The sequence below is a fragment of the Acomys minous genome (assembly GCF_964271855.1).
Source record: "Acomys minous genome assembly, chromosome: 1".
NCBI lineage: Eukaryota > Metazoa > Chordata > Mammalia > Rodentia > Muridae > Acomys > Acomys minous.
In genome coordinates this window covers 141836976-141855437 of record NC_140483.1, presented here as the reverse complement: position 1 = coordinate 141855437, position 18462 = coordinate 141836976, and the positions used below count along the sequence as shown (strand labels likewise).

General features: G+C 47.2%; 1 long non-coding RNA gene across 1 annotated transcript; it reads left to right on the top strand.

Annotated features, from left to right (window-relative positions):
* Window positions 1–7993: 7993 nt before the first annotated feature.
* On the top strand, window positions 7994–15358 carry LOC311597321. The gene is made up of 2 exons (XR_014779187.1): window positions 7994–8322; window positions 14615–15358. It is a non-coding gene; the product is annotated as an uncharacterized lncRNA (long non-coding RNA).
* The last annotated feature ends 3104 nt before the right edge of the window (window positions 15359–18462 follow it).

The window sequence follows — 18462 nt, the reverse complement described above, 5'->3', positions numbered from 1 at the left end:
CCACTAACTAGGTGTGCGGCCTCATTGGCCTACCAGGTCACACAAAACTGTCTCTTCCTCTCCCAGCAGCTCACAGTTGCCATCAGCTCCATGGCTCAGATACTGTCTCCTTGTAGTCATTGTCTCTGGCTCTCACACCTCTTACCTCCTTCTTTTATAATGATCCCTGAACCTTGGGAGGGTTAGGTGTGGTACATATGTTCCACTGAAGGCTGAGCACTCAGAAACCCCATTCAGACGGACAGTGTTCCCTCCCTCTTAGTCTCCCACAGGAAGAGAAGGATCATCAATGGAAGATGAGGAGGTACAACAGACAGCCAGACCCATCAGGAGAGCAGCACGTAGAGCTGGCTTCACACACTGGAGGGAACTGACATCCTCGTCCTCGAGGTCCACACAGTCAAGGGAGGAACTATAGAGATGACCCCTGGGTAGGTGAGAGCCGGGCATGGTGGCGTGCCCTTTAACACCAGCTCTTGGGAAGCAGAGGCAGGCAGATCTCTGATTTTGAGACCAGCCTGGTCTACACAGAAAGTTCCAGGACAGTCAGGGCTATACAGAGAAACCCTGTCTCAAAAAACCAACCCGAAAGATCTCTGAAACTATAGTCTTCTTTTTTTTTTCTTTTTTTGTTTCATTGAGACAGGGTTTCTCTCTATGTAACCTTGGCTATCCTGAAACTCACTGGGTAGACCAGACTGGTTTTGAACTCAGAGATCCATTAGCCTAGGCCTCCCGAGTACTGGGGTTAAAGGGGAGGGCCACCACTGCCTAGCTACTCTCTTTTTTCATTTATTAATATATGTGTGTGCAGATACATATCTATGCGGGTCAGAGGACAGCTTTTTGGGGTGGAGTTCTTTCCTACTAAGTGGATCCTAGTGATTGAGCATAGGTAGGCCATCAAGTCTGGCAGGAAGTGCCCTTACCCACTGAGCCATCTCACTGCTCCCACCTCCAAAAGCCTGTTCTTTTCCTGGCTGAAGCTAAGATCAGACTTTTTCCCTAAAGATTTATTTATTATTATGTATACAGTGCTCTGCCTGCATGTACACCTGCAGGCCAGAGAGGCCATCAGATAACATAATTGGTTGTGAGCCACCATGTAGTTGCTGGGAATTGAACTCAGGAACTCTGGAAGAGCAGTCAGTGCTCTTAACCTCTGAGCCGTCTCTCCAGCCCACTAAGATCCGTCTTTACATTGTCTGAGGAAGGAGTTTGAGGCCAGCCTGATCTACAAAGCAAGTCCAGGACAGCCAAGGCCAACACAGAGAGACCCTGTCTTGAAAACCAAACTAATCAACGAACAAAAGCAAACCCAAAAAACTACACATGACACAGATGGCCTCACAAAGCTGGAAATATTTCAGTCTTCCCTCTTCAGGAAGACTGCTGGCTGTTGATCAGAACATTGATTCTCTCAAGTGGTATCTCGAGTTCCAGAAAGGTTAGTGGTGAATGAGCTTTTCATCTTACCTCATACTTCCAAGATATTCTTTGTGATTTGAAAGGGTTTATATAACTGTTATATACCTGTGGAGTAAAAGGTAAATATATATCTTTATACCTTTCTGCCCTAGTCAGGGTTTCTATGGCTGCAATGAAACACCATGACCAAAGACAAGTTGGGGAGAAAAGGGTTTATTTGGCTTACACTTTAAAAAAAAAAATTATTTATTTATTTATTTATTTATTTATTATGTATACAGTGCTCTGCCTGCTTGTACACCTACAGGCCAGAGGAGGGCATTAGATCACATTATAGATGGTTGTGAGCCACAATGTGGTTGCTGGGAGTTAAACTCATAACCTCTAGAAGAGCAGTCAGTGCTCTTAACCACTGAGCCATCTTTCCAGCCCCACCCCCCTTTTTTGTTTTTTTGAGACAGGGTTTCTCTGTGTAGCCTTGGCTGTTCTGGACTCACTTTATAGACCAGGCTGGCCTCGAACTCACAGTGATCCGCCTGCCTCTGCTTCCCAAGTGCTGGGATTAAAGGCGTGGCAGAGGCCGTGGAGGGGTGCTGTTTACTGGTTTTCTCCTAATGGCTTGCTTAGCCTGCTTATAGAACCCAGGGCCATCAGCCGAGGGATGGAACCATCCACAGTGGGCTGGGCCCTCCCCCATCAATCACTCTTTAAGAAAGTGCCTTATAGCTGGATCTTATAGAGACATTTTCTCAACTGAGACTCCTTCCTCTCCGATGACTCTAGCTTGTGTCAGTTTATACACAAAACCAGCCAGTACATCATCTATGTGTACAAAAATGATGTCATACAAATCTATGCTTATACATGTGTAGAAAGTTCTAGAAGGATGGACACACATACTGGTTAAGAATACTTTTCTTAGTGCTATGGGTTGAATAGTGTCCCCTGCCTGCCAGGCAAGTGCTGTGTGCCCTTGAGTCATAGCCCCAGCCCAGTGGCATCTCTGCAGAGGGTTCTCTGGAGCTCACTGGGAAAGGCACTGTTAGCTATATTCTCTTCAATTCACTGAGGTTTTCTTTTCTTTTCTTTTCTTTTCTTTTTTTTTTTTTTACCAGGAGCACACATTATTTTTAAATGTGGAACTTAAGGGAAATATCTTCCATTCTGCTTGGGTGGGTCTGACACATCAATTGAGTATGACCTAATGAGTTAGATTTCTGTGTTTAAACTCACCATGTATATCCTTTCTCCCATGCCCTCTGGGGTAAGGTGCTTATGATAAAAGGCATCACATTTCCTGCCAGGTCACCTGTGAATCATGAAGCGAAAACCATCATGGGCTGTGGAGCATATGCTTGAGCAAGTAACTGGAGCTGAAGCCTTGTCCCTGGGGGTGGCCTGCTGTTTCCTGCTCTCTGAGCGTCAGGCATAGCCTTGTGCCTCCAGGGAGTAGAAGGCATCCCGGTGTATGGTGCTGCTGGCCAAGTTCTGAGCCACCACCACTCCTTGGTCCAGAAGTGGCGAAAGCGGTTCATCCCTTGTGGATGAAGGTGCTCCTGCTTACTCGTCATCGCCATCTGTTGGCCGGCTGTGTACTTGCATGGTAGAGCACTCACCTATCATGTGACTGAGGTGGTAGCTCTTAGCTTGGTCAGTTGAATCTTTAGCAGTACAAATCCACTTTGGAACCCAAGACTGTCCGTGTCCACTGAGTGAGAGGCTATGCTGAGGGAGGTGTATGTGTGTGTGTAGGGGTGGCACAAGGAGGGCCAGGCTGGCACGTTGGCAGGGCAGAGCCTGTGTGTGGTATGCAGGAGGACTGTCCACAGACTTGGAGGTGGGAGACGAGTACATATCTGAGAGGACCAGTAGAGCCAGGGAGGATACAGTTCAGGAACACTAGGTACTAGGGGGCCCAGATTCTTTTCTTTTGGTTTTTTTCCCCCCTCTCCTATTATTTTAAAGTTAGCCAGGTGTGGTGGTGCACACCTTTAATCCCAGCACTCAGGAGGCAGAGGTAGATGGATCACTGTGAGTTTGAGTCCAGGACAGCCAAGGCTACACAGAGAAACCCTGTCTCAGGGGGAAAAGAAGATTGATTTTGTTTTTGTTTTTCAAGACAGGGTTTCTCTGTGTAGCCTTGACTGTCCTGGACTTGCTTTGTAGATCAGGCAAAGGATTTATTGTGTGTGATGAGTGTTTTGCCTGCCTGCATGTAAATGAATCACATGTGTGCAGTGTCCTCGGAGGCCAGAAGGGGGCATCAGATCCTCTGGGACTGGAGCTATACAGTTATGAATCCCATGTGGGTGCTGGGAAGTGAACCCACGTCCTCTGTAAGAGCAGCTCTCCTAACAGCGGAACCTTCCTACCTTCCTATTACCAGCTGCACACTCAAGTCCATTGAAAGAGCACGTGTACAAGGCTGGAGGTGATTCAGCCATTAAGAGCGCTGGCAGCTCAAGTATGAGGACTATAGCTACATCCCAGGACCCTGTGAAAACCAGACATGGTCTCCTAAGTGCTTGGAGCCACAGCACTGAGGGGCAGAGATAGGAGGCTCCCTGGGGCTTGCTGGGAGACAGTCTACTGACAGGAGTCCACGGTCCAGATAGAGCCCTGCCTCAGAGGAACAGGCTTACTAGAAACCCTGCTCAGGTTTCTATGCACATACATCACACACACAAATAAAATGTTAAAGTTTTTTTAAATTTATTTTTTGGTTTTAAGAGACAGGGTTTCTCTGCATAACCTTGGCTGTCTTGGACTTACTTTGTAGACCAGGCTGACCTGGAACTCACAGTAATCCACCTGCCTCTGTCTCCCAAGTGCTGGGATTAAAGACTAAAAGTTTTTTTGGTTTTTTTTTTTAAGATTTATTTTTTTACTATTATGTATACAGTGCTCTGCCTTCATGTACACCTGCAGGCCAGAAGAGGGCACCAGATCTCATTATAGATGGTTGTGAGCCACTATCTGGTTGCCAGGAATTGAACTCAGGACCTCTGGAAGAGCAGTCAGTGTTCTTAACCTCTGAGCCATCTCTCCAGCCCTCTGGCTAAAAGTTTTTAAATGCAGGAAAAAAGCACTTTTAAGTAATGAGGGGCAACAAGGGAAAACCAGTGACATTAAATTAACTTAGAGGAAATTAAGAGAACCATACGCAAAGTGAGGTGGGAGGAGCTTGTGGGTTAGGCTGGTGCTCTCTGCCGATCACCCTGCTTGGCAGTGATCAAGTGTCCTAGGACAACAATCCAGGCATATGTAAGGGAGGCCATCCTGTATCATCCAGCTCTTTCTAAGCTGGCCTAGCCGCCAAAACACAGCTAAACAAAAACTAAGTGACACAACCAGGAAGGAGAAGCAGAGATGTTTATAGGTTGAGTTTTTGTTGCTGTGTTGTTTGTTTTTAGGCAGGGCTTCACTATGAAGTTCCAGTTGCCCTCAGACTTGCTATGTAGAGCAGTATGGTCTTGAACTCACAGAGATCCGCCTGCCTCTGCCGCCCGAGTGCTGGGATTAAAGGTGTGCGCCACCACACCTGGAACAACTGGGTTTTTTAGTATTTAAAAAAAAAAAAAAAACTAGTCTGTGCATCTTGCTACCACACTCCAGGATGTGGTGAAAGGCTGGAGTTTTACAGGAATTAGAATTATAAGCATGAGAAAAAGAAAGAAAAGGTTGGAGAGATAGCTTAAGTGGTTAGGAACACAGTCTGCTCTTGCAGAGGTCCTGAGTTCAATTCCCAACAATCACATGGGGACTCACAATCATCTATAATGTGGTCTGATTCCTCTTCTGACCTGCAAGTGTACATGCAGATAGAGCACTCATAAGCAAACAAACAAACATGCAGATAGAACACTCATAAATAAGTAAAATAAATATTAAAACTTTAAATGGTGGGGCTGGAGAGATAGTTTAGTGGTTTAAGAGCCATGTCTGCTCTTCCAAAGGTCCTGAGTTCAATTCCCAGCAACCACATGGTGGCTCATAACCACCTATACTGAGATCTGGTGCCCTCTTCTGGTGTGTAAGCTCATATGCAGGCAGAACACTGTATAAATAATAAATAAATCTTTAATTAAAAAAAAAAACAACTTTAAATGGTGAATGAGGATGGATTTCTGTGAAGAAGGTTGTGAAAGAGCAATAATACACATAGATTACATCTACTGTGCCCGTGGTTCACCTGTGGGGCTAAACAAAATTTCGGTGACTAAATAAGAAATCTTTAGTATGTGCACAACATAGTGTTTGTTATTCACCATCAGAACAGGCCAAACACTAAACCAGGCTTGGTATACATCTATCATCTTAGGATTAGGAGGTGGGGGCTGGGAGATCAGGAGTTTGAGGCTGTTCTAGGCTGTAAGAAACCCTGCTTTAAAAACAAAGTGTCCTGGGGCTGGAAAGAAGGCTCAGAGCACTGATTGCTCTCCCAGAGGTCCTGAGTTCAATTCCCCGTAACCACATGATGGCTCACAACCATCTGTAATGTGATACAATGCCTTCTTCTGGCCTGTGGGTGTACATACAGGCAGAGCACTGTATACACAATCAATCAGTCAATCTTTAAAAAAAAAAGTCCCCCCCTAAAAAGTCCCCAAACTAACAACCAAAACCCAAAACAAAACAAAAAACAAACCAAAAACAACAATAAAAAACAAAACAAAACAAAAAAACCCCACCCCAAAAACAAATCAAACAAACTAAACCTGACCAAAAAAAGCAAACTCCTGTCATTTGTGCTGCAACACAGATGAAACTGGAAGATGTTATGTGAAAGAAGCTCAGCACAGAAAGACAGACATGTGTGTATTTTACTCTTGTGGAAGCTAAAGAGCTGACTGCACAGAAGCAGAGGTTGGTAAATACTAAGAAGGACATGGGGCTGGTGGCGGAAGAGGGTTTGGATAAAGGATACCAACATACAGGCACAGAAGAGGACCCTAAAAGGAGAATCCAATCACAAAAGCCAGCTCACTGTACCCCTCCCACCCAGGCCTTCCGTATAAGCCCTGACTCCAGTATAACCAGAGGAGGGAGAGCCATGAGGTTCTTGGGCAGGGTGTTGTACAGCTGAGGCTGCAGGATCTTAGTTCAGGTCAGCTTGGGCTATCTAAGGAGACCCTGTTTCAAAGAGGAAGAAGAAAACAAAACTTGTTAAATAGGGATATTGTCAGAGACATTGGACACTGGACCAAAATAATAAAGTTCTGCTAAGAGCATGGTGTAAAACAAGTTCTCCTTGTCCATATAAGTGTGGAATGTAAGTAGAGTGCCCAAGTGAGTAAGTGAAGATGGATGAAATCATTGAAAATAACATCCTAGGTTGTCCTCTGCCTTCGCATGCAAGCATGCACACACATGCAAATACATAGGCACACTCACCCCGCCCCCTAAAAAAGCAGAGAATATGGGGCTGGACAGATGGCTTCGTGGTTAGGAGCACCCACTGCTCTTTCAGGGAACCTGGGTTCTATTCCCAGCACCTACATTGTGGCTCACAATTGTCTGTAACTCCAGTTCCGGGTGTCTGACGCCCTGTTCTGGCTTTCTGGGAGCATTGCAGTCATGTGGTGCATATATAAAATGCAGACACTCATATACACCAAATAAAACGAGAAATATTTTAAATTTATTTTTATTTTATGCGCATCGGTGTTTTGCCTACGTGTGTGCCTGTATGAAGGTGTCAGCTCTTGTGTGAAAGGCGGCTGTGAGCTGCCATGCAGGTGCTGGGAATTGAATCCAGCTTCTCTGGAAGAGCAGCCACAGCTCTTAACTTTTGAGCCATCTCTCCAGCCTGGAGGAAAATATTTTTTTAAGTAGTGAATAAGAATTGTGGAGACTGACGTTTCACCCCTGGCCCCAGCATATGGCTGATAATAGTTCATCTAAGAGGCGCTGGGCATCCCCCGGGTGAATGCGCTGCGTCTGGAGACAGGGTTGTGAGGGATTCAAGGTAGGGCCACAGGAACACAAGCGCTGGCCATAAGAAGCTTTCAATGCAACTTTATTGAAAACAAAACCAAAAGCTTACTTAGTGGTATATTACTTTGATAAAACACCCTGTCAATTTCTAGAAATGGGGCCAAAGAAAACAGACCCATATTTCCTTCCTTCTTGCAGGGCCGGCCCGTCTCTCAAAGCATCCGTTGCCCCAAGCGGCCAGTATGGAAATCAGAAATCAGACCCGCCCTGCTGTTTCTCAGAGCCCAGAGCCGGGCAGGATGCGGGTAGCGCGGAGGGAGGGAAGCTTGAAGCGGCTTGTAGCGGGTCTGTTCTCATCCGCGGCCGCTCATCCCTCCCACGTGTCCAGCCTAGTGGGTCTGTGCTGGAGCACGCAGCGCTTCAGCCCTGAGACCCTGGCCGGGTTCCAGCCGATGTAGGCCTTGCTGGAAGGAGTCAGAGGAATGCCTGCAAGGCTGAGCGCATTCCGGGGCCGTGTGCAAATGGTGATGCAATCCCCGCAGCTTCCTGGGGAGCCAGGCGCTGTAACCCCTAACGCAGCGGGAAGTTGTGTGTGGCGGGGTGGGGGTGGGGCGGGGGTGGGGGATGAGGTTAGGGCTGGAGAAGCATTTTCGACGATGACTTTGGCCTTTGACTCTACCCGGGGCATTCTCGCTAGATTAGAAAAGCTTGGACTTCCCCCGTGGTTTGGTTGAGATTAGTTTTCTTAGATCCCTGCGTGCCCAGGGTTGGAATGGGTTGCCGTGGGAAGTTGTGAGTTCCCTGCCTGGGGTGAGGGATAACTAATTGTCAGCGATGTTGTGGAGGCGAAGAAGACTCCAACACCAAGATGCTATGAGTCTTTGGTGCCCATTGTCCCTAAAATGCTGCCAGAGAGAGGTACGCAACCTGATGCGGATTTCACAACCATCTTCCCAGGTCAGTGATGCAAGCTCCTTCAGGAGAAAGTCCTGGCTGCTGAGGTGGACCCTGGCTGTTGGGTCTGGGAGCGCCTGACTCACGCTTCTCAGCCCATGCCAGCATTTCAGAGGGAAGCGATGCGATGCTCTCTCCCCCACTTCTTCCTCTGCTTGCCCCCTGAAGGCAAGCGTCTCCTCTCCAGCCCTCCTCCTCCTCCCTTTGACTGCACGTAACTCTCTGGGAGATCTCAGCCACACCTCTGACTCCAGCTCTCACCTGTGTATCCCAAGCTGTTTCTAGCCTTGACTTCATTACGCCGCACCCCGCCCCGCCCCCAAACTCCTTCCCCTCACCCCGCCCACGGTGTATCGGGAAGGGGGGCTCTTTCTTCTACCCTCAAATTGCAGCTGTAACTGAGTCTGTTTCTGTGTGTGTCCAGGCCCCCACATGGCCCTCAAGGTGCAGCTTTTCGGCCTTTCTCATCCCAACTCCATCGCCATCAATTCCGTTGCTTATGTGTTGGCCACTAATGTCTGACCAAGTCACTGGCCCCATTTTCTTTCACCTCCCACTTCTCCAAACACTATTCCTCACTGCTGCCAGAAGGATGTGGGATGCTGTTCCCACCAGGTGGTCATTCCCTTATCAACATGTGCAAAGCATAAAAAGACAGATATTACCAAGTGAGGACAAAGACACAGGGCAACCCAAACCCTGGTGCAGGTCCTGGTGGATGTGTGGAAAGGCAAAGTAGCTCTGGAAAACTTAGAAGCATCTGTTCAAGAGGGAAAAGGCATAACTCACGATCCAATGAAACTACTGTAGAATCTGAATCTAGGAAAAACAGGCACTAGAGAAGGGGTTCTCAACCTTTGGGTCGCGACCCCCATTGAAACTTGAAGGGTCCTTTTACAGGAGTCACCCAAAAACCATTGAAAAACACAGAGCTTTACATCACAATTCACAACAGTAGCAAGTGTGTGTACAGAGTTCCCAAGAGGGGGCCACCATGGTCTTCTGGGTTTTAGCAACAATTTATATCTTTTACAGTTTATTTTTCTTATTTTAAAATTATGTATGTATGTGTTTAACTATGTGCACAGGAGTGCAAGATCCCCTGGAGCTGGAGTTACAGGTGACTGGGCTGCTTGACGTGGGAGCTGGGAATCAAACTGAGGTCCTCTGCAAGAGCAGCAAGTGCTGTGAACTGCAAAGCCAATCCCTTCAGCCCAACAGCTGTGTGCATTTGAAATTATTATTTTATGTGTATGGGTGTTTTGCCTGCATGTATGTCTGTGCATTGTGTGTCCGTTAGTTAAGTAGGTCATGACGTCACATCACCTGGAATTTGAGATACAGGTGGTAACCCAAACCACCAAGTGGTGCTGGGAACTAAATCCAGGCCCCCTGGAAGAGCGGTGCTCTCAACCACTGTGCCATCTCTCTACTTCCAACATTGACTTCTTTTTTATTATTTTTATTTTTTATTTATTTTTATTTTTTAAAGATTTATTTATTGTATTATCGGCAGAAGAGGGCATCAGATCACATTATAGATGGTTGTGAGCCACCATGTGGTTGCTGGGATTGAACTCAGGACCTCTGGAAGAGCAGGCGGTGCCCTTAACCACTGAGCCATTTCTCCAGCCCCATTGACTTCTTTTACTCTTTCCTCCCTTCTGTCCCCTCCCTCTGCTTTCCTACTCCACAGTGTCTCACTATGTAGCCCAGGCTGGCCTTTAACTCTGCGTCTTCCAGCCTCTGCCTCCTGAGCTCTGGGATTCCAGGCGTGCCTGGAGATGTTTTCCTTAGGTGGGGGCTATTTCCATAGGTGTGGTCAGTTTCTGAGAAGGTTTGCCAATATATCAATCTTATTTCCATAGAAACTCACTAGACCCCTCTACTCCCCCACCCCGACAGAAAACTCCCTGGCGCTCATACCCAGGGGAGAATCCTGCAAAGCAGGCAGCACACTTAAGCTCTCCAGGATGCTTATAGCCTGCTGGGCCACCTCCGTTCCACCCGTGGCGTCTCTGCTCACCGTCTGCACCACCCCTGGTCCTGCTGGCCAGTCTCTGTGTCTTCAGCTTGCAGTGCTGCGGTCTACCTGGCTCTGAGGATGCCACTTTCTCTGCAGGATTTCTTAAACCTCTCTGATGCTACTCCTCCCTGTCTCCCAGCTCTGGCCTCTGCTTGCCTGTAATTCCCTTAAAGAAGGGAAACCTGAGGGGTGGTGGTAGGAATGGTGTCTCTTTCACCTTTGTAAAAACCCCTGGGGCCAAACCTGTGCCTGGTACTGTGCCTCAGCTAATGAGTGTTTGACAAATGATCGCATGTGCGTTCACAGTTAAGCTGTCATCTGTTCTGCCAGAAAGCCAAAGCACCCAGCATGTTTAAAAAAAGAAAAAAGAAAAAAAAAAAACCCTCTTGTGCAGAGCCAAGCCCCTTTAGAAGTCAACACATCTGATGGTCCTTCATGGGCTGCTGACAGCCCAGCAGAGGGAACTGTGTGCTGCAGCTTTGTGGGCGTGTCCAATTAGACTCGGTGAGACCGAGCTGCCCTCCTAACATGAATAAGCCGTGCAAATATGTGGTTAATGACCATGTCGCTCCGTGTCAGTTCTTAATCCCAGATAATTAGCAGATAGGTAATTGGTGGAAGAACTGGAGGTGCTGACGGACGACCCATCACTTGGGTGAAGTTAATGATCCTCTGTGGATTAAGACCCACCCTCTGGGAGTGTTGATGGCTGCTATTTGAAATGCTCCTTTTGAAAGGGCCTGGATCCAAAAAGAGGTGTCAAGAACTCCAGCTCGGGGTGTGGCATCAGAGCTAATTCCCTGCACTGCTTCCGGGGAAGATGGCTGGAGATATGCCGGGCTGCCAGCCTGACTCAGGTGGCTAGGGTCCTGTGCGGCTCCCACCCAACAGAAGCCCCAGTGGGTCCTTCTCCCTGGATTTTGCCATGTTTGTGAGGTGCAGGGTGCACTGCAGTGTGACAATGTGTAGTAGACAGTTTTCCTAGGAGGTCTCTCTGACTTCGTCAGGTGGACTTTTTGCTGCCATCAATTTATTGGGGTACTTTGACTGGTCTGGATGAGTGTAGAAGGAACATTTGGAGGAGGAAGAGACATCTGAAGTTGGGGGGGGGGTGGCGAGGCTTTTAATCCCAGCACTCAGGAGGCAGAGGCAGGTGGAGCTCTGTGAGTTTGAGGCTAGCCTGGTCTACAGAGTGAGTTCCAGGACAGCCAGGGCTACACAGAGAAACCCTGTCTTGAAAAATGAAAGAGAGGGCCGGGTGGTGGTGGCGCACGCCTTTAATCCCAGCATTCGGGAGGTAGAGGCAGGTGGATCACTGTAAGAAAGAGAGAGAGAGAGAGAGAGAGAGAGAGAGAGAGAGAGAGAGAGAGAGAGAGAGGGAGAGAGGTGAGCTGGCAGGGTTTCAAGTGACCTGATGCAGCAGCTGTCTACCATGATGGGCTCACTGGGATCCTTGGTGTTTAGTCATCCCTGGGAGGTGATGCTCAGGCCGGACTCTGTTCCTGGGCCCACTGCCTGCTCCAGGGAGTGGGAGAGGTGGTTTTCTCGAAGTTGAGGGTGATGTGTTTGTGGGGGTGTCATGTCTGGGCCTGGACCCCAGGACCAAACTGCTTTCTTCACTATCCTTTCTTGGGACTCATTTCCCTTTGCTGCCTGAATTTCTAGACAGGATGCTAGGCCCAAATCACCCCACAGAGCAAAGGGACCCAGGCATCCATCCACATGGGTGGTCCACTAAGTAAAAAATGTGAAATTCTCTTACAGCAATTGGAGATGCCCTGGTTGCTTGGATAAGCAGGAAATCAGTTTGTTTCTGTGGGGCTGATTCTGAGAACTAAACAGGGAAATTTAGTTACAGTTGAGTGCTTTGGAGGCTGGAAAGATGGCTCAGAGGTTAAGACCAGTTGCAGCTGGTCCAGCCCAGGACAAGAGAGGAAGAAATGGATATGAACTGAGTATTGTATTGGATGGTGGTTTGGATTCCAAACTGTTCTTTTTAAAAAGTTTTTTTTTTTTTAAGCTGGGCACTGTGCCACACACCTTTAATCCCAGCACTTTTAGGGAGGCAGAGACAGGCAGATCTCTTTGAGTTTGAGGCCAACCCAGTCTAAGAGGGAGTCCAAGGCTACACAGAGAAACTGTGTCTCAAAACAAAACAAAACAAAACAACAACAACAACAGCAAAGCAAAAGCTTTTTAAAAATAGTATCTCAGTCTATAGTCCAGTCTAGGCTGAGATTTGTACCTCCTGCCTCAGCCTACCAAATACCAGGATTACAGACCTGAGTCAACATGCCTGGCTAAAACATTGCAGTTTTTGAAGATTTATTTGGTGTGTGTGTGTGTGTGTGTGTGTGTGTGTGTGTGTGTGTGTGTCTTGAATGCTATTCCTTGTGTGCCACCCACTTTATTTTTGAGATAGGGTTTCTCATTGGTAGAGCTTGTCCACTAGTCTAGACTGGCCGGCCAGAGAGGGAGCCCCAGGACGTTGCCTGTCTTCATCTCCTCCACACTAGAATTGCAAACGCCTGTCACTGTATCCAACTTCTTTTACGTGGGTTGTTTAGGGTCTTGCACTGTGTGACAAGCGCGGTGCTGACTGGGCAGTCTCTCAAGGCCCGCAGGCGTCTTTTGAGGAGGCATATCATCCATAGGAACGAGGGAGGGACACTCTCCCACAGTGAAGACTCCACACCTCGGACTGACTGGAGCTCTGTGATTGCGGAGGTAGAACATTACACATCCACAAATCTCTGGCCATATAGTCCCACTAGTGGCCACTTAACACCCACCTCATGTATCTGACCCAATGTCCTTTCCACTCTCAGGTAAAACCTCTGGGATGTATTTATTCAGCAGACACCAGTCTCCCTGACCCCAAAGTTAAGACTGTCACCAACTAGCACCTGAAGCCATAACAGAGTGACTCCTTTGCTCTGACCCAACTACTTGCTGTCACCCCCAAGGCTCCCAGGGCCTCAGCTTATGAGTTTCTTTTATTCTGTGACTGTAAAAAGTTTGTGTAACCAATTCCACGCCAAAACATGTCACTCAGGGCAACCTAATCTGTGTTCCTGGGCCATGGTCACTCCTGTTTGGCTGAGAACAACCCATCTCACATTCCCTTTGAGCATTACAGCTGTGTGTTGGCTGACAACTACCATCATATGAACCTTCTTTTCAAAGATTTATTTATTTGATTTTATGTGTATAGGTGTTTGCCTGCATGTATGTATGTGTACCACATGCATGCAGTACCGGTGGAGGCCTGAAGAGGGCATCATATTATGCAAAGTTGGAGTTAGATGGGAGCTGCTATGTAGGTGCTGGGAACAGAACCTGGGTCCTCAAGTGCTCTTAACTGCTGAGCCGTCTCTCCAGCCCCAAAGGCTGACTTCTTTGGTTTCCTCTCCCATATTTCTTTCTGTTTCCTCCTTCCCTGACATAAACACGAAGTACTTTGAGGGACTAATCAGTTCTTTCTTTAAAAAAAAAATATCAAATTTTATTTCATATGCACTGGTGTTTAGTCTGCGTGTATGTCTGGATCCCCTGGAACTGGAATTTATAAACAGGTGTGAGCTGCCATGTGGGTGTTGAGAATTGAAGTTGGGTCCTCTGGAAGAGCAGCCAGTGCTCTCAACTGCTGATCTGTCTCTCCAGCCTCTCCTCAGTTCTTTCTTTCTGCCTGTGGTTGTTGCCACCATCATCATCCTCTTTATCTTTTTCTTCTTATTATTCTTTTTTCCCTTCCTCCTCTTCCTCTCCCTCCTCCTCCTCTTCCTCCTCCTCCTCATCCTCATTATCATTATTTGCAGTGCTGAGGATTGAGCATAAGGCTTCCACAATTCTTGGGACACACTCCACTCCTGTGTTACGTCATACCTGCTGCCACCTGTATGCCAGTGGTGTGGACAGCAGACATTCATCAGCTCCTCCAGCACAGTGCTGTTTGCAGCAGGTGCCTGCTCTGACTGCCTGGGCACTGTGCTGGACTAGTGAGCAGGACTTTCTTTTTTTTTTTTTTTCTTTTTTTGGTTTTTCGAGACAGAGTCTCTCTGTGTAGCCTTGGCTGTCCTGGACTCACTTTGTAGACCAGGCTGGCCTCGAACTCACAGCGATCCGCCTGCCTCTGCCTCCCGAGTGCTGGGATTAAAGGCGTGCGCCACCACGCCCGGCCCGAGCAGGACTTTCTGTGTCACTCTCAGAGGTGGGATTCCCCACACAAGAATGATGTTAGTTTGTTTCATCCATTTTGCAATTTTATAGGGTGCTGAGCAGGGATCAGCGACAGAAGCACCAGGTGGTCGGGGCCATGATCGAGGAAGGGCTGATTACCAAGCCCCGCCTCAAGAATCGGGCATCAGTGCACGTGCTAACATCACACTATCTGGGAAGAAGCGCAGGAAACTCCGGCAGATCTGCTTTGCCCAGAAAGAAAAAGCAGCCATGGAAGTGGAAGGCCCCATCGAGTCAACCAGGCCTAGGGAGCCACAGCCCAAAGACGACAGAAGAAGATCAAAGCTCCTCAGGACGCAGACATGGAGGATCCTGGAGATGAGAGCTAAGCTTCCTACCTCTTCTACCAGACGATTCGGAGCAGCAGCCAGAAGGACTTGGAAGACTTTGGAGAAAATATTACTGTATTTCATTCTCCTAGACACCACTTCTATCATGGCCCTCTGACCTCCCTTTGAGGTATATTTTGGAAGGACACAGAGAAAGACTGGAGGGGGGGGGGCTCCCTTAGCAGTCAATGCCTTTTGTAATAAAGCTCTAGTGCTTTAATTTTTTAAAAAAAGTTTTTTTTTTTTTAAAGACAGGGTTTCTCTGTGTATCCCTGGCTGTCCTAGAACTCACTTTGTAGACCAGGCTGACCTTGAACTCACAGAGATCAGCTGCCTCTGCCTCCCTGAGTGCTGGGACTCAAGGTGTGCACATCACCCCCCGGCTATTGTCTTCATTATTTTTTGTTTTATTTTGCTACTATGAATAAAGCAAGTGTAAACATTTATGAACTGTTTTTAGTGTGAACAAATCTTTTTTTTTTTTTAAATGAATGAAAGCCCAGGAGTGTAAATGTTGAGTCATAGGGTGGCTCCATGTTTGGCTTTACAGGAAGCCGCCAAGCTGAGTGGTCGACCCACTTTGAACTCCCACAGCCATGTCTGAGGGATCCGGCTACTTGCCAGCATCTGCTGGCGTCACTGTTTTTTTTTTGTAATCTTAGTTATTCTGATAGGTGTGCAACGATGCCCTGTGGTTTCAATTTTTGCTTCGCTGGTGGCTGACAAGGCGCCCCTCTCCTCATGTGCCGTTTGCTGTCCTCTCGCTGTTGGGTTCTGCCTGTTGTAGTAGCAATGCTTGTTTCCTGACTGCTGAGCCTTGATAGCTACTTATTTTTATTTCATGTGCATTGGTGTCTTGACTGCATGGATGTCAGATCTTGGAGTTACAGACGGTTGTGACCTGCCATGTGGGTGCTGGCACTTGAACCCCAGTCCTCTGGAAGAGCAGGCAGTGCTCTTATCTGCTGAGCCACCTCCCCCAGCCCCTTTCTGCTGAGTTTTGAGAGCTCTCTGTAGTTTCTAGAAGGGAATCTTAGGTCAAATGTATGTTTAAAAATTTTTTTTCTCTTTTTAAAAGACTTATTTATTGATATTGTGTGGGTGTGTACATATGTCTGCATATGAGAACCACAAGAAGACAAAGACCCCACGGAACTGGAGCTGTGAGGCTCCCTGTGTGTGCTGAGGACGGAACTGGGTCCTCTGCATGCACGCACGCACGCACGCACGCACGCACGCACGCACGCACGCACGCGCACACACACACACACACACACACACACCACCTGAGTGCTGAGATCAAAGGTGTGTGCCACCACACCTGGCTTTATTTTTGCCTTTTTGAAGCAAGGTTTATCTGTGTAGCCTTGGCTGTCTTGGAATTCATCCTGTAGACCAGGCTGGCCTCTGACTCAGAGATCTGCTTGCCTCTGCCTCTTGAGTACTGGATTAAAGGTGTGTGCCCCTACTGCCTGGCTTTAGATTTTACTTTTAAAGAGAGTTTTGCTATGTAGCTAAGCTAGGCTGGGTGTATCAGGTTAGCACCAAACTTTCAGTGATCTTCCTGCTTCTGCCTACAGATACTGGCATTATAGGTGTGCGCCATCACATTTGGATATATATATATATATTAAAGATTTGTTATTTATTGAGTATACAGTGTTTTGCTTGCTTGTCTGCCTGCACATCAGAAGAGGGCACCAGATCTCATTATAGATGGTTGTAAGCCACCATGTGGTTGCTGGGAATTGAACTCAGGACGTCTGGAAGAGTAGGCAGTGCTCTTAACCTCTGAGCCATCTCTCCAGCCCTCGTTACATATTTTTAATTTTTAGGCTTATTTTACATCTTATAACTTTCTGGACTCTCTCTCTGTGTGTGTGTGTGTGTGTGTGTGTGCGTGTGTGTGTGTGTGTGTGTGTGTGTGTGTACCTTGCTGGGGTGAGTGTGCTCAGGTATGTGTACAAGTGTGCATGGACCTTCTCTTTGAACTGGGACTTTAAAAAATTAAATTACAAATTAAAATGCTTAAATAGTTGGAGGGTTTCTCAGACTACTATATATTGGGGAAATGAGGTAGTTTATGCTTTGAGAGACAGGTCCACCTTACATTGTCTCATCTGTATGATGTTTTTTTGCAGAATCATTTGCCATTAGGCATTGTCCCCGCTTCCTTGCAGACAGTGGTAACTGTGTCCCCTCTTCTGTTGCCCCTGGTTTGTTTTGATCAGTTTGCCAATTTTATTTCATTTCCCCCAGGAATCAGCTCCTCAACTTTGTGTGTTATTCCACTCTTTCCAGTTTCTCTGATTTCTGCTCATTGACACATTTCTCCTCTTTGGTCCAGGTTTATTTTGCTCCTTTCCTCACTTAGGCAGCTCAGGCTAATGGCTGGAGACTATTCCTCTTTTCTAACGTATGCGACTAGCATGGCAGATCCCTCTCAGAACACATCAGCTGAATCCCACAGATGGCGTATTTTAACTTTTGTCCACTTTTCTGACTTTTCTTTGGATGTCACTGATATGTTCTCTTTGGCCCGTGATTGTTATTACTGGGATGCTGTATGTTTTGCAGGTATCTGGACATTAAAAAAAAAAAAAGATTTATTTTTATTGTATGTGTGTACCAACCATGTGAGTGCAGTTTCCGTGGAGACCAGAAGAGGGCAACAGATGCTCTGGAACTGGAGTTACAGACCGATGTGAGCGGCCATGTAGGTGCTGGAGCCAAATTTGCATCATCTACAAAAGCTGTCATCTTTTGAGACATCTTCTAGCCCAGTATTCGGAGAGTTTTATTTTACTTTTCTCAGAGAAAGTCTGAGAACTTTTCAGGATTCACTCTGTCGAGTTTCAGCTCTCGTTGAATGTCTTGGGGTTTGTGTTTTGGTGACGTGTATGGTGCATTCTGGTACATGTACCACAGGTCCCCGAATGACCTGTGCATTCTGCTATTGTGGGCTGGAATGCTCTAGACGTATTGACCAGACTCTTTTGCTGTTTTTGTTGATTTCTGTATCTTTCCTGTCAACCAGTTGTTGGAAGATAAGTGCTGAAATCTCTCATCTCTAACTCTATTTATTTGAGATAGGGTCTCACTGTGCAGCCCTGGCTGGCTTGGAACTCACTGTGTAGACCAGGCTGGCCTCAAACTCACAGACACCTTCCTGCCTCCACCACTTGAACGCTGAGACTAAAGGCGAGCACCACCACTCCCATTTTTTTTTCTTTTTTTCTTTTTTTGAGGCAACATCTATAGCCCAGAGTGACTGAACTCCTTGTGTAGGGTGACCATGTGTAACTGGTGCTGCCCCTTTTACCTCTGGAAGGCTTCCATGTGTGTGCCACAATCCTAACTGTAGTCTTATCTTTTTAAATAGCTATTTCTATTTTTGAGACAAGGTGTCACATATATAGTCCAGTTGGCTTTTTACTTGCTATGTCCCAAACAACCTCAACTTCCTGATCCTCCTGCCTCCACCTCCCTAGTGCTGGGACTGCAGGCATGGGCCACAAAGTCATCTCCAGTTTCATTTGTGAGCTTTTC